This window comes from Rousettus aegyptiacus, unplaced genomic scaffold, assembly GCF_014176215.1.
Source record: "Rousettus aegyptiacus isolate mRouAeg1 unplaced genomic scaffold, mRouAeg1.p scaffold_m13_p_4, whole genome shotgun sequence".
Lineage (NCBI taxonomy): Eukaryota > Metazoa > Chordata > Mammalia > Chiroptera > Pteropodidae > Rousettus > Rousettus aegyptiacus.
In genome coordinates this window covers 92,794,291-92,809,051 of record NW_023416307.1, presented here as the reverse complement: position 1 = coordinate 92,809,051, position 14,761 = coordinate 92,794,291, and the positions used below count along the sequence as shown (strand labels likewise).

Below are 14,761 nucleotides of genomic sequence, written 5' to 3'. Positions count from 1 at the left end.
CCAGTCATCTGACACATCTCCTATGTATACAGTCTCCCGAGCTGTAAGCCTCAAAGTCATCTTGACTCCACTACCCTTTCCCGTCCAAAACGGTTAACTTGCCACCAAATCCTACCTCTGAATTTGGGAATCTGTCCTCTCCTGTCTTTACTTGCCACTGCTTTAATCCAGCACTCTGGTATCTTGTTAATGCATCTTCAGGAGATTCATTTCTGCTCTCCCTGGCTCTACCCATCAAGTATTTGGCTCTTACTCGGTACCCATCAGCTTCAACATATTCTTCCCAGATAGAGCCAACTTAACAATTTAATGGGGAATATTTCACTTAAGATTTTGTGGAGAGGTAGAGAAGACAATTTACATTGCACATCATTGGGCAAAACTCTGCAACATTTCCTTTAATTATCCCATTTTCCCCAAAACTCCTCTCTGGGAGAAAGCCTCCTCCCCTGTCACAACTCCTGAACTGTCCTCTCTGGGCTTTGCCTCTATTCCTCTAAGGTCTTTCTTTCCTCAAGCTCCATCCCAATCACTTTTATTATGCTGAGCAACTCAACTCTTTCTTCAGCTTCTACGATTTGCATCCTTTCACCCACCACCCACTCAGTCACTAGACACAACTTCCACTCAGAGATCCAACTTCCTTAGAAGATAATAGGGGAAAAGCAAATAACAAGTGGACAAGCTAGTAGTCAGACAAGGTCCATATGACTGTTTAAGAAAAATCACTGACCTACTCAAAATATCTTTTTTTAAATGACCATTAAAACAATGGAAATTAAAATAACAATGAATTATCACTGTTTTGGCCAGAAAATTAGTAGCAATATTTTTATAAAGACAAGAATCAGCAGTTAACAAAATAGTCACAGGGATTTAAAGTACAGCTTAGGGTAACCACTATGCTGTACACTTAGAACTAATATAATACAATGAATGTCAACTATAATTGAAAATTTTTTTAAATAAAAGAAAAAACAGTAAAAATCAGTTGGAGAAGCAGTTCTAGGAAATATACAGACCTGCTGTATGAGGTACAAACTGACAAACCTCACTTTTGGGGTGCCAACTAAAATGAGTTTTGCAAAGGGCAATTTCTCAACAACAGAATCAAAAGTCTCAAAAATGTTGATAAAAGAATTTTACTCATAGGAATTATTCTATAAAAACAATCTGAAATGAGCATATATATATTTGTAAAAATATGTTCATTTCATCATTTACTCACAATAAAAAAAAACTAAAACAACCTAAATTTCTAAAAATAGGGGATTTGGTTAATAAAATTTTGTATACTCTCATAAAAAGAGTATCAGGCAGTCATTAAAAATCATATTATAAAAAATGAGAAAATAAGTTAACACTATATCATTAGGTTTAAAAAAGATTATCAATATGTATTGGCATAAAGTTGCTCAAAGTATTTCCTTATATTCCTTTTAATATCTGTAGTCTGAGGTGATGTCACCTCTCTCATTCCTCATATGGACTTATGTCTTCTTTATTTTCTTACTAGTCTGGCAAGATGTTTATCAATTTCATCGATTATCTCAAAACCTTGCTTTTGGTTTCACTGATTTTTCTCTATTGTTTTTGTTTTCTGTCTCACTGATTTCTGCTCTGATCATTATTATTTTTTTTATTCTGCTTTTAGGTTAAATTTTGCTCTTGTTTTTATAATTTCTAGGGAAAGATGAAGTCATTGATTTTGGACTTTTCTTCTTTTCAAATATGGTTGTTTAGTGCAATAAGTTCCCCTTAAGTATTGCTTTAGTGGCGTCTCACACATGTGTTTTCATCTTCATTCAGTTCAAAATAGTAATTAAATCCCTTTCTAATTTCTTCTTTCATCTGGGTTAATAGAAGTGTGCTAGTTTCCACATATTCGCAGATTTCCCTAATTTGATTTCTAATTTAATTTCATTGGGTAAGAGAACGTGATCTGACTTGAATACTTTTAAATTTATTGAATCTTGTTTTATGGCCCAGCATATGATCTAATTTAGTAAACATTCTGTATGTACTTTAAAAGAAAGTATGTTCTACTCCTGTTGGATGGCGTTCTAAAATATCAGTGAGGTCAAATTAGATGATAGGGTTAAATCTTCTATATCCTTACTGAATTTCTGTCTACTGCTTCTATTCAATTGAAATCTTCAAGTGTAATTGTGGATCTCTTTCTCACTGCAGTTCTACCAAGTTTTGCTTCATATATTTTGAGCATCTGCTATTAGGTATATAAATATTTGAACTGTTCTATCCTCTTGATGAGTTGACCTTAATAGTTTTTGCTTAGAAATCTTCTTTGCCTGTTGTTAATATAGCTAGAGCTTTCTTTTGATTAGTGCTAACATGGTATATCTTTCTCAATCCCATTACTTTTAATCTCTATCTTTATATTCAAAATGTGTTTCTCTAAGTTAGCATAGAGCTAGGTCTTCTGTTTTCACTCAGATTATCTCTGCTTCTTAATGGAGTATTTAGACGATCAATCTTTAATATGATTAGTGGATTGCCTCCACCTTTGGGCTTGTGAATAATGCTGCAATGAATACAGGTGTACAAATATCTCTTTAAGATCCTGTTTTGAATTCTTTTTGACATATACCCAGAGCAGGGATTGCTGAATCATGTGGTATGATTCTATTTTTATTATTATTACTTTTTTACTTTTTGAGGATCCATTATGGCTGGATCATTTTACCCTCCCACCAGCAGTGCACAAAGGTTCCAATCTCTTCACATTCTCACCAACACTTGTTGTTTTCTGCTGTTTTGAAATTGGCCATCCTAATGAATGCGAGGTGACACCTCATTGTGGTTTTAATTTGCATGTCTCTTATGATTAGTGATGTTGACCATTTTTTATATGCTTATTAGCCATTTGTATATCTCCTCTGCCCAATTTTTAATCGGGCTGTTTCTTTTGTGGTTGAGTTGTAAAAGTTCCTTATATATTCTGGATATTATCCTCTTATCAGCTATGTTATTTGCAAATATTTCTTTCCATTCTGTAGGTTGCCTTTTCAACCTATAGAGGGCAAATTCTGTTGACTGTATCCTTTGATGCACAGAAGTTTTTAAATTGATATAGTCTTATCCATCTACTTTTGCTTTTGTTGCCAGTGCTTTTGGTAGCATATCCAAGAAAATATTGCCAAATATAATCAATCTCCTGAAGCTTCCCGCCCTGTTTTCTTCAACAGTTTTCGGTCTTACATTGAGATCTTTGATCCATTTTGAGTTACTTTTTGTTTATATTATAAGGTAAGGGTCTAACTTTATCCTTTTGCAGATGAATATCCAATTTCCCCCGTACCATTTGTTGATGAGACTGTTTTCTCCCCATTGTACAGTCTTGGGACTCTTGTTGAAAATCATTTGACCATATACATAGGGTTTATTTTTAGGCTCTCTATTCTGTTCCTTTGGTGTATATACCAGTACCACACCATCTTGATTGCTATTACCTTGTAGTATGTTTTGAAACTAGTATGAGGCCTTCAACTTTGTCCTTCTTTTTCAAAATTATTTTGGCTACTTTGTATCCCTTGAGATTCCATATGCATTTTCAGATTTTTTTTCTAAAAAATGTCCTATAACTATTCTTGATCTTTCTCAGATGCAGTTAAATTACTTACAAAGAGTTTGCTCTTTCAGATCTTGCTTTGAAGTTTTATTAAGCAAGACCAAACAGAATTTAGTCTAGGGCTGTGGTTCTTAACAGGAGATCATTATCTGCTTCACAGAGGACATCTGGCAATGTCTACAGGCATTCTGACCACCATGACTCAGGGGGTGTACTGGCATCTAGTGTATTGAAGCCAGAACATCCCACAATGCACAAGAGCTCCTTTTACAACAAAAAATTATCCAGTCAAATGTCTACAGTGCTGAGACTGAGAAATGATACTCAAGAGCGAATTATTCCCCACTATTAAGGTGAGATGGTTCTCAGTACTCTACCTACTACCTGTAAATCATTACCTATTTTTGGTCTGGCTGGTGGGTACAGGCACTATTCCTAACCTGGTATGAGAGACAAGCACTGATTTTTTTTTTCACCCCTTTCAGGTGGTTCTTTCCCATCCTCCAGATAGTTTCCTCACACACGTGTGCTGACAGAACTCTGATGAATACTTGAGGAGGACTCTCTGCACAACTGTGAAATTCTCTGTGCAGGTCTCTTTTCTCCAGTAGTATATACTGTGAACTCCAGCTGCCTTTGTCTCCCGATATTCTCAGGTCTGAAGCTCTTCTCTATCCATAGTCACTTCCCTGAGTTGTAGCCTGAAAACTCAAGACTATAAACAAGACAACTGAAGAGCTTACCTTATTTGTCTGCTGACTTTGAAAGATCATTGTCCTTTGATGAATGGAAGCTAAAAGAGCAGACCTGCCTGGACACAGTTATACTGTTAATTCCTGCACAAACAGGGATTAACAGTATAACTTTTTTTTTAAAGTTGATGTTCTCTACTATATGAGTGAATCTATCTGCCAGGCACTTTATATAAATTATTTCTAACCTTTAACACAATCCGCCAAACGTAGTAGTTAAATCTCAAAAAAAATTCAAACTCATTAAGGTTAATTTGCCTAACACCACTCAGCTAGTAAGTATCAGAGCACTATAACCCAAATGATGGTGTAAAGGTCCCTATTTCTTCTAATCCACATAAGGTTAGGCACAGGAAGGTACTCACGACCTGCCACAAGGTCATTCTGCTTACAGAGTTAGTCTGATCCTACCCAACTTTTGCAATCTTAGAAGATTTTACTTTAGTTAATTTCAGAATCTTAAAATAACATTAATTGGCTGATTTGGTGTTTTTCGTTTGTATGTTTTAATGTGATAGATTTTTCCTTTAAGTCTGTTTATTCAGTTACTGTAAGAGTCTCTAGGCAAACTCACTAGAGATTTTATTCTTAGTTAATAATAATGACTTGAACTTTGTGAAAGAAAAATAAGTTTAAGACTGATTCTTCATGGTGGCCCTAAATCAAAGACTAAGAAATAGATATTGTCAGGAACACATGGCATTATCAAGAAAAGTTTCACATTTAAGTACTTTCTAATTTATAAAGCACTTTCACATATATTATCACATTTGACTCATATCAATTCAGTAAGCAGAACTAAAAACAAAAATTTTATACATACATATATAATAGTATTGTCTTTTTTCATATTATTTTACTCCCATTTACACATGAAGAAACAGACAGAGAGAGGTCACTCTGCATAGTCTAGGTCATTCTTCACTAATTGCCAAAGCTGGTGCTATTTTTAGTGTGCCTAAGTCCCAGAGTCCCATGTTCCTTTCGAAAAACCACATTGACTCTTGAATGTTCAAGAGCAATAAAGACATGAAATAGGTGGGCAAGGAAACCAAGGAATTATCTTCCCACATAATATTTAAGAAAGAGATCTGAGCATCTCTTATGTAGATGGTGAAATTAGATGACTAGAGATTTACAAAACAATTCTGTACATGGTTTTTAACTTCTCAATTCTAATTTAACCTCAAATTCCTCCTTTCTCTAAGAACTAAAATATTATTTATTTACTTATTACATTCAACAAGAACTATCACTCATAAGCAAGATAATGTCATGAGTAAGTTACTAAGAATAAAACAGTGTTTTCAAGGGAATAGTTTAAGTATTATCAATACTACTATTGATTTTAATAATAATAAATGCTGTAGAAAGCTGAAAACATACAAAAATGATGCAAATCAGGTTAAAAGGTAATAGAAAGTTAGGTGAATAGGTTACATTCGAAATGCCTATATTTTCCCTATGGCATTGATTCTTTGTCTTTTGATTTTTAGCCTTTTTAATAAAAAGCTATAGGCCCTCTACCTAGAAAAATGTACCAGATCTGAATTTTGCATATGATTTCAGGGAGTGGTGGATGCACACCACACCCTCAAGCACACATGGATCTTCTAGAGGTCTGTGGGCTCCAGGTTATGAACTCCAGTCCTAGCTTTTTCAAAAGAGTTTCCTTGGGAAGAAAACTTTTAAAAATAATTCCTTGGAGAGCATGTTGTCAGCATTAGTCTTTAACATTTTCAGTGAAAAACAATCAGTTAACCAGCAAGGCTTCCTAAAATAAAACTGAACAATAAAAAACTGCCTCATGAAAGGCAAACATGCACACACATAACCATGATTCACATCTGATAACTATACAAACAGAATTGTATGAGAGGAAAAAAGCGGAAGCAAATATTTCGAAATAGGTCTGAAAAAGATTTTCCTGAGGGGGTAATGTTTTCAGCTAGGTGACCCTCAAGTAGTAAGGAGACTTGAAGTTGTGGTGTAGGTGTAACAGGTATTTCTAAAATCTTGACTTAAAAACCATATCCTAATACGTCACTCATATTTCCAAAAATTATTTCTTATAGAAACAACTTCCAAGCAGTGAGAGTTACTTACTTATGAGGATGAGTTAATAGATATGTACTAGTTAAAAAAATGATAGAAAACTAAATGGGGTAAAAATCCAGATTAAAACCTTAAAAGTCATCCAGTCCAACCCCCTCTATGTAGACAAGAAAACTCAGGCCACACCCCTGGAGGCCACACCTTATGTTGTCAGAAGACAACACAGTCACCAAGAACAATGGTCTCCCAGTGTGCAGAAGTAAATATTAGGAGGAAATATTGGAATGAAACTAAATTTACAAATAGTTAACATATGTATCTTCACCAGCATCCTAACTTAGGTTCCTTTTGACAGATGATCTCATGTCACAAACAGTTCAAGGCATACTCCAGGAGAGGAGAGAACATGCTACAAAGCAGAGGCTGGACAGTGGGCTGTCACTCCTTCGATCACTTCAGCATTTCTGACATCCTGCAGTTTATGCATGCCTGATTGAGTAGACCATTGAATTATATAATCTAGTTGATACCAAACCTATTTTCACCGAATGGCCAAGTAGCTTTAAAAGATGGCGGCAAAGAAATAGGGCACTGAAAATATTCTCCAAACACAAGAAAATGGCAGAGCTGACACCTCTACTCCTAATTTGTCTTCATTACCTATGTTAGAAAATAGGGGAAAATGTGACCACAAGTGGGACAAACAATTCAAAATCATCCAGACTATGTAAAATACAACAAACATCATCCTTGACAATAAAAAGTACACTGTGTACACACTGTCCCATTAGATATTAGTTATCAACAACATATTTTTACTGGTTATTAACTGCATCTCTTCCACGCTGCAAAACTGAGGACTGTGTTGGAAACACTTGGAAGAGAGAAAAAGAACACTAAAACCTCAATTCCAATAGAAGGATGTGGTCGGAAAAGGTCAGTAAACTTTTATAATTCTTAAAGCAATTCAAGCCCAGACACATTGAGTGTTGGCGATCAAGATCAGCACTTTGAAGAAAAAAGTCAGTCAGACAATGGAATATACTCAGGTGTTCAAGATGTAAGCTCTTACAATGCATACCTAACCCCAAGGACTGCTCTGTTCTCCATAGGCTCATATTACTGGGGTCTTTGGCAATAGGGTCTTTTACAGCACTGACTCTAAGTCAGCATGAACATGGACTTTTTTAATGGCTAGATAAGGCCAGACCATTAGTAACTTTTGTAGCTATGCAAAGTAACATAATAAGGGTAATCAAATATCATGCTTTGGGTGGTAAGATGATCTAAACTGGAGATCATAAAGGAATGTTATCCCCCTCCTCCACAAGAACACAATTGAGCATTTGGCTGGTTCATTATGAAAGAACTGGCACAGGGCACAGCCTTTGCTGGGTTCCGGGCATAAAACAGGAAAGGGAATTCTGGTTCCTAAGAAAGTCATAAGGGTTTTCTTTTAAAGAACTATGTGAAATTTGTCCATGGCACTCAATTTCTTTAGTTAACTGGTCACTTGTGTTTGTTCCTCTAAGAAGAGCCACAAAGTATTCTATGATTCATACAAAATAAATTTAAATGGTTGACTACTTCACAAAACTGAGCAGATTAAGTCTTAACTTTCTACTTAGGTTTGAGAGCTCAGGTCACTGCAAAGGGGAACATATTTAACTTTTTAAAAGGTGGCCTCTTTTAAGAAAACTAAGAATATTTAATTCTTTGGCACTAAGACCTATGCAAACTGCCAGCAGTATCAGTATCCAAGTTTCCTCGACATGCATCATTTAAGACCTTCTCAGCTTTACATGGGTTGGGGACTGCTCATTTTCTGCTTTACTAAGAAAAGAAGTAAAGTAAGGCTGCTACAGCTTCCAGGATAAAGATATATGGTTCTTCAGTCAACTTTGGAAACCATGAAAAATGCTCAAAGTAAAAGGCAACGTGCTTATCTGTACACTATAAGGAAACCGTCTATGAAAGCTTTCAGCCTCTTCCCAAATTCACAAAACAGTGAAAAAAAGCTCTGAAGCAAAAGCACTATCTCCAAGTATATTTGTTACTTAAAAATGCAGAAGAGCAAAAATAAAGAATTTATTTCAATTTAGATATATTCTTAGACTCCGGATGCCAGAATATAATATTTGTTTTATGTGTCTGTAGAATCTCTTTAGGAAAAAAAGAGTTTTATTTGTCTGCAATTGAACTATAGACTGGAAGAGCGTGTTTCATCAGACTGAATCAGGCTTTGAAGTAATAAATCAGATACATTCTAGATGGCACAGAAAGAGTATATTCAGCAACTTTAGCATTTTCCTAAGACTCTGTATATATTTCTAAAGGGAAAATTGAAGCCAAATCAAAAATTATAAATTAAACTTTTTTATACAACCCTGAATAAACCAAAACAGTCCTTTCTTACCTAAGAAGTATTGCTTAAAGAAGTTTTCAAAACAGAAAAATTGAGAGAGAATTAAGAATTATGTGACCCTCAACCATGGTTACTATTTGCATTGATTGAGCAAAACCCAATCCCATAATCAAGAAATGGACTAAAAAACAAACAAAAACAAAAAAAAACATGAGGGGGATTATCTCAATTTCACAGTCATATGAAAGAACAACTCTAGAATCTGAGGCTAGATTACTGTCATTAGCATAAGGAAAATTTTTGCATACCTGTTTCTGTTGGTTTAACCTGAGATTTGGAGGTCCAAGAAAACAATTCAAAAGATTAAAAATTCAGTCTGTCAAAACCGTGGCTATTCACAAATAATCCTCTGCCAAAATCAGTGTTTGACCAAAGAAAACAAGCAACCCTACATTGAAGTGTTCTGCCTACTGCTACGGATTTTAATCTTGAAAGAACTTTGTCTCAAGTAGAAAGGCCAATTTGCAACATGGGTGTGGTTTGGAACTATAAAAAAATGAAGAGGCAAAATGTTGATGTCATGCCATTTCTGTTGGATTATGACTATGGTGCTTAAAATATACCAGGTTATTCACATTACCCTTTAGATTCCGCTCAAGCAAGTCTTCTTCCTATGGAATAAGACTGCCCTATGAAGTCTACATTATTTTTATAAATATTCCTTTGTCATTTTAATTTTGAAATGGTAATCTGGATTTCACCATGTGAAAAAATTTTTAAGGAATTAAATATACTTTGAGGTTCCTAGAAAGAATTAGGAAATGGTGTTAAATTTTTAAAAACTACTAAATTACCTGGAAACATTACGTAGAACTATATGGTGTCAAAGCTAGAAAGTGCCTCAGGGGTTATAGCCCAATTCTACTTTTTAAGTGAGGCGAGAATAGGTTCACATATAAAATCTACAGTCCATTTTCACTGAATGGTTAATTCTGTGAGGAAAGTCTGAAACACCTTTTATGATAGCTCCATAAAAACAAAGAATGACTGTTATAAAACTGCTTTACATAGTGAAAGAAAAAGTTAAGGGTTTGTGGATTACGAGTCAGTTTAAAAAGGAAAGTACATATTGTATATATATACTGTATATTTCCATTTATATGAAATTCTAGAAAAAGTAAACTAATGTATGGTGACGGAAGGTATATCCATGGTTTCCTGAAAAAAGGGTGGAAGGAAAGATGGACTGCAAGGGGGACATGAAGAAACTTTAGGGGGTAATAATGTTTTGCATCTTGATTGCAGTAGAGGATTTTGTGGGTGCATTCTCTATCAAAAAATATTGAATTGTCCAATTTAAATTGGTGTAGTCTATTATACCTAAGTTATACCTCAATGACTGTTACAAGTACATGCAAATACCTTTAAATATTTAAAAGGTACCTGTATTAAAGAAGGCTTACTGTTGCTCTTTAAGGCCACAGGATGGTAGAACAAGGACCATTCAGCAGAAGTACCTGGAGATAAACCCTGCACCCATATAAACATATTCTGTCCAAGTGGTCAAGGACCAGCGTGGGCTATCTCTAGAATACTGAGGTTCCTTTGACTGGGCCTGCTGCAACACAGGCTCAAAGTACATTTTGGGGGGTGCAAATGATGTCATCTATAGGATTCCACATAGAAAGCTGGATGAAGTAAGCATTAATGTTTCTTGCATCAAAAGGTCCATTATTTCAAGGAAAACCATTTATGAATATTTGTGACCTTGCTGCTCTGGTATGAAATTCTGCTAACTTCTTGACTAAAACATGTATTTGCTGTGTGTGATTTCCCCGCAAAAGTTCACTTTGCAGGAAAAAACAATTATCTTCCCAATGCATCTTTAAAAAAAAAAAAAAAGGATCCCTTGTGGTTCTTTTTGCTTTTTAAAAAAGTACATGAAAAATAAAAATATTTAGAAAATAAGAAAATTTAAATTGATCTTAAGCAACCAGGGGCAATATGTGATAAATTTAAAGTCTTTCTTTTATGTACATGTGCATGAATACAGAATTTTTAAAAAGAAGTTGGTATCTTCCAATGTAAAGTTTTAGTTAACTTTATTAACAAATTTTCCATGTCAAGCATTTTTTGAAACATGCCTTTCATGCTTCATAATAGTCCACACTATGACTATACCATAATTCATTTAAGTATTCATATTGGTATAAAGGTGGTTTCCAATGTTTTGCAACAGATATAATGCTTCAACATCCTTGAACACAGAATAGGTATAGGGAATGAGGGAATTTATAGCCCTGAACCCAAATTCTCTAATATTTTATTCACTTCATTTTGTCACAATTTCACTTTCCACTATGCTAAGAAGGGTGGCAGACAGTTAAAATCGTCAGTATGATGGCTGCTACCTTTGCTGACAATAGTTTCTTCTTGAGTGTCTACTATGACCCAAATGTTGCAGGGGATTCTTTAATGCTGTACAGATTTAGGAAGATAGCATAGAGAAGAACTTAGAAATAGCCTTTGAAAGACTGGCAGATGACGTGAATTCTTATCATTTTAATTCCATTACTGATAAAAATAAGTAGATCCCATACTTTTGACACTTTGGAAAATGTTTTCTAGAGCGGTGGTCCCAAACCTTTTTGGCACCAAGGACCCGTGCTACTATGAAAATCTAAAGCGTGATGAATGGCTGCATATACAGATGAAACTTCCCTCTTTCGCCTGCCGCTCACCTCCTGCTGCATAGCCCAGTTCCTAACAGGCCACAGACCAGTACTGGTCCATGGCCCAGAGATTAGAAACCCCTTTCCTAGAGTGAGTAGGTATCAAAATTTATCGTAAATATGTATTACCATAAATAAATGGATGGACAGTTTTTTAAAGGATTTTTTTTTTTTTAAGGGCAGACCAGACAGTTGGAAGTACATGCACAAAGGCTGCAGAAGCACAAGAGCATATGGCATGCAATAAGTAACTGAAAGCAAATGCCCTGGATGAATGAGTAGGCCTACTTCCCATCATAAATTTTTTTTTCTAAATCTAAATTACCAGAGAAGCAAGCACAAGTGTGAATGACCCCCTGAAACAGAGAAAAGTATTGCAACAGCTCTGCTTGACAATACAAAAGTCCTGACATATTCTTTTGGAATCTGGCCCTGAGAATATTTCAATTTAAATCTCATTTTCCCATATACACTGACATTAATGTGGAGCCCCACCAGTAGTGATAACCACTGCCATCCTTTTTGTCAACAAAGGCAATATATCTGTGCTAGGTAGGATAATTTCTCCCAAATATGCCTGAAACTCTAATCCCCAGAACCTGTCAATATGTAACCTTATAGGGCAAAAGGGACTTCGCAAATGTGATTAAGGGTATGGACCTTGGGACAGGCAGATTACCTTGGGTTATCTAGACAGGCCCGATCTAATCACGTGAGTCAAAGAGCAGACAACCTTTCCCTGCTGGGTGAAATGAAACAGGAGGAGAGATTCAAAGTGTGAGAGGCTGGACCCACCCTTGCTGGCTGTGAAGATAGTGAAAAGGGGCCATGAGCCAAGAAATGTAGGTAACCTCTAGAAGCTGCAAATGACATTCAGTTTACATTAAGGAAATGGGGTTTTTGGGTCTATCACCCCAAGAAACTGAATTCTGCCAACTATTCAAATGAGCCATGAAAAAGATCCTCCCTTACGGCCTCCAGAAAGGACCATGGCCCTGCCAACACCTTGATTTTAGCCAGGTGAGACCTGTATTGGACTGCTGACCTACAGAACTGTAAGATAATAAATGTGCTGTTTAAGTTACTGAATTTGTGGTATTTTGTTATAGGATCAATAGAAAACTAATATAGCCTCAGACAGTTTTATTCAGAACAGGATGTTCTTATCACCTTGGGCTTGCATTACCCACAAGAGAGAAGAGCTATTATTTGGGATAAGCAGAAGGGAAGAAAGAGTATGTTTAGGTGGAGGGGCTAATATTAGCTTTACAGCTCTCCTTAAATTTTCCCTCTGATAAAATATACATACATGTTGAAAGTCAAACATTCAGTTTAGCAGCTTTAGAAAAAACATAGTAAAAAAATTAAAACATTCAAGATTCTGCCAATAATGATGAGCAGTTATCCTTATCTTAACCCTACCTAAGAGATGAGGGCCCACAGATTACTACAACAGACATTAAATGCTACCCAGCAATTAGGTGCAGTGGTTCTCAATAATAGTCATAAGGTCACCCTGTGAGGCTGCAGATTCCTAGGCCTCATCCCCAAAGATTCTCATTCAGAAGCTTTAGGGTAGGACCCAGGAATTTAAACAGAATCAAAATTAAGTACTTCTGAGTGTTGTCCCGTAATGAATAACTTCTACTGCTGGAAGTATTTTCCACTTCTCCTACCAACAATCTGAGACCTATCCTATTCTAAGGCCCAAAATGTAACTCTTGTCAGGAGTAGCCTAAAAGCTAGCCCATAGAACAGACTCAGAGGTTAAAGACATCAATTTGACATAAACAGACTTGGATTTGATTCTGCTGCTGCCTCTTACTAACAGAGTGTTTTGGGCAGGTCACTTAAGTTCTCTGTATCTGTTTCCTCATCTGTATAAAGAGAATGACAAGACCTACCTACCCATAGGGTTGTTATTACAGATTTAGCACAGTTCTTGAAACATAGTAACTATTCAGTTACTGTGATTATTAAATACCATCACAATTCCATTTTTGGATGAAATCGGAGCAAGATATTTATAAGCAGAGGTAGTTTGAATTCTTTAGCATTTTTTGTTTCTATACAGTATCTGCAAAAATAAAACATTTAATAGAAACAAGTTTCCACTCTGCACTTTATGGAACTAACTGTGTTTACAAGAGGTTATGTTGTGGAAAATAAAGGGAACTGTAATATCCCTATCTCTTTGAGGTTATATATAACTAAGGAGGCATAATTTTATACCGTGTCTCAAAAAAGGTTGGCTGAAGCACAAAGACACTTTTCCCAAGCACAAGAATTTAGGAAATTTATCTTTTTTAAGTTAGAATATGACATGCCAAGTATATAGATTGTTGAGACAAGTCCTTGCCATCACCAAGTATTTTAGTGACTAACCAGACCTCCACCCTGATTTGAAAACTACCCAAAGTATAACTGAACAACCTGCTCAAAGTTACACAGCAAGTTAAATAATCTAACTGCCAGGTGAATATGAAGGACATAAATAATCATGTTACTAAACAATATATACAATTTAATAACATGAAAATGAACAGACAGAAACAGGAAGCAAATGGCACAGCATCCTTGAGTCCATGCTGATGACTAATGACACTACCAAGGTCAAATGGCCTGTAGCTAGGGGTCACAACCAGAAAAATAAACCGGAGATTGAGTATTCGTCCTCTCTCTGCTTGCAATTATTCCTTCGTCATTCCTTTTTCTCTCATTTACCCTTTAGAGAAAAGGTAGGAAACATTAACAGATGAGAAAAGGGGCATCTGAAAAAAAGTCTTCATGTTTGTACCCACTGGTCTTTCTCAGACTACAGTCCTCAAGAGAGGGCAAAATTATCTGTTGGGAGGAACCCATTCTCCTATCTCTGTTTCTATGAAGGCCTACTGAGAAAGCAATACTTCTGGCCTCTTTCTCTACACTTCTTTCTCACTCTCCCCCAAAGAAGGGGAACTGATTTCGCTCACCAGTGAAAGGATAAGTGTCTTGGATCCACTGAACCTCATCCTTGTACTGCAATGATTTTCAACCTTTAACTGCAACAGAATTACAAAAAGAGGGCTTGTTAAAACATAGACTTCTGGGCTCCACCCCCAAGAGTATAATTCAGTTGTCTGGGTTGGAGACCACAATTATGCATTTCTAACAGGTTTTCAGGTAATGCTAACACTACACTAACACTAAAGATCACACTTTGAGAACCACTGCTTTACTGAATGGAGCTAGTGGTCACGGTCATTGTCCTCACATGGCTTTCCCCTTT

The 14,761-nt window shown here is 35.9% G+C and overlaps 1 protein-coding gene across 9 annotated transcripts in view; it reads right to left on the bottom strand.

Annotated features, from left to right (window-relative positions):
• Positions 1 to 14,761, bottom strand: part of PLS1 (plastin 1) — a 105,803-nt gene that overhangs the window by 64,100 nt on the left and 26,942 nt on the right. The window contains exon 1 of one of the 9 annotated variants that reach the window (XM_016126496.2): positions 14,466 to 14,487. The exons of 7 other annotated variants lie outside the window; for them this stretch is intronic. The gene's annotated coding sequence lies outside the window, so the exon portion shown is untranslated. Of the gene's footprint in view, positions 1 to 9,069; positions 9,216 to 14,465; positions 14,488 to 14,761 lie in introns of those variants that run through there. One more of the 9 variants, XM_016126492.2, reaches the window with a different exon arrangement.